The following is a 2,262-nucleotide window of genomic DNA, read 5'->3' as shown; positions in this document are numbered from 1 at the left end:
ACCCAAGCCCCTCCCCGGGCTGGCGGCCGTGGTTGCCAGCGCCCCCCCTCTTCACACTCCCCCCCTTCGCGACCCCCCATCCCTCCCCCTCCCTCTTCCCCACACCCCCCCTTCGCTTCTCAACCCCTCCCACCACCCCCCACCCACCCCCCTCCCCGCCCCCGAGCTGGTGGCCGCGGCCGCCAGTCCCCCCCCCCCTCAGCCCCTCCCACCCCCTTTCCTCCCACCCAACTCCCTCCCCGGGCTGGCGGCCGCGGTCGCCAGCTCCCCCCTCTCCTCTCACCCCCTTTCCTCCCACCCAACCCCTCCTCGCCCTCGAGCTGGCGACCGCGGCTGCCACCCCCCCCCCCTTCTCAACCCCTCCCACCACCCCCCACCCACCCCCCTCCCTGCCCCCGAGCTGGCGGCTGCGGCCGCCAGCCCCCCCCCTCTCAACCCCTCCCACCCCCTTTTCTCCCACCCAACCCCCTCCCCGGGCTGGCGGCCGCGCCGCTAGCCAGCCCCCCCCCTCCTCTCACCCCCTTTCCTCCCACCCAACCCCTCCCCGGGCTGGCGGCTGTGGCCGCCAGCCCCCCCCCTCTTCACCCTCCCCCCCCTTCGCTACGCCCCAGCCCTCCCCCTCCCTCTTCCCCACACCCCCCCTTCCCCCGGGCTAGCGGCCGCGACCGCCAGCCCCCCCCTCTCAACACCTCCCACCACCCCCCACCCACCCCCCTCCTTCACCCTTTCCCACCCCCCCTTGCCCCGGGCTGGCAGCCGTGGCCGCCAGCCCCCCCCCTCTTTACCCTCCCCCCCCTTCGCTACCCCCAGCTCTCCCCCTCCCTCTTCCCCACACCCCCCCTTCCCCCGGGCTGGCGGCCGCGGCCGCCAGCCCCCCCCTCAGCCGCTCCCCGCCCCCCCTCTCAGCCGCTCCCACCCAACCCCCTCCCCGCCCCCTCTCAGCCGCTCCCCCCCCCCCTCAGCCGCCCTCCCCGCCCCCCCTCTCAGCCGCTCCCATCCAACCCCCTCCCCGCCCCCAAGCTAATTTATTGTCATAAAAATCCTTGTAAAGCGTTTTATGCTATTTTTTACATTTATTGTCATATGAAGCACCTTGTAATAAACCCGACCATCCCGACCATTCACTAATTAACGAGTATCAGTGGGATGCATAAGTGGATATCATGTGGGCTGCATAAGTGGATATCAGTGGAACAGTTTTTAGTGGATAGATTGTATCAGTTGGGTATCAGTGCACAGATATCAATGGATGGACAGATTACATGAATCTTCACGAAGATTGAAGCTTATCACTAGACGACATTTTATATTACTTGTAAAGCTTTATTGGCTAATTCTTTTACATTTGTACAAATATTTAAGCCTTGTAAAGCCTTTTAGGCTATTTCCCACATTTATTGCCATATGAAGCCTTCTAAAGCCTTTTGGGCTATTTCCCACATTTATTGTATCAAGGGTTGATAAGCACACCGCTTATGTTAGTTTGATAGGGCTACAGATTCTAATCCCTCCTATATTTACAAATCTACAAGTCCAACCAATTAAATAACCCCTTTTTTTGAATGCATGTGGTACACTAACACATTGTAGGGTGCATCCCTCGAGTGCATGGTGAAAACTAGGAAATATCCATTCTAAGCCATGCAAATGACATTAGATGGTCATGACACTTTGCACAAGCCTTGAAATCACCTATTTTAAGGCTTGTCCAAAGTGTCATGCCCATAAAATATTGGTTGCATGGCTAGAAGCACATCAATGCATGTTTTCAATGCTCATGCATGATGCATCATGAAAAACTAGGAAATATCCATTCCAATCCATGCAAATGACATTAGATGGCTATGATACTTTGCATAGGTCATTAAAATCACCTAGTTTAAGGCGTGTGCAAAGTATCATGCTTATAAAATGTCATTTGCATGGCTAGAAGTTGACATATGCATGTTTTTCAATGCTCGTGCATGATGTGTGGTGAGAAACTAGAAAATATCTTATCCAAGACATGCAAATAACATCAAATGGCCATGATTATTTGGGTAGGGATTTAACTCACCTTGTTTGAGTATTATGCAAAGTACCATGCACATCGAATACCATATGCATTGCTAGAAGTACAACAATGTGGTAAAAAAAAGCCACGATAAAAAAAGTCACCATGCGCCCTAAAACAAGGCCTCCTAGGCTCCAAGATATTGTAATCCAATATGAGTCACCAATTTTTAAACTTAATCAAGAACTAGAAGTGAGAGAAGTGCAAAA

The sequence above is a fragment of the Dipteris shenzhenensis genome, chromosome 15, assembly GCF_047967505.1.
Source record: "Dipteris shenzhenensis isolate YYH24624 ecotype China chromosome 15, Dip_SZ_1.0, whole genome shotgun sequence".
NCBI classification, from domain to species: Eukaryota; Viridiplantae; Streptophyta; class Polypodiopsida; order Gleicheniales; family Dipteridaceae; genus Dipteris; species Dipteris shenzhenensis.
The sequence above is the reverse complement of the archived record's forward strand: the minus strand, read 5'-3'. Positions refer to the sequence as shown.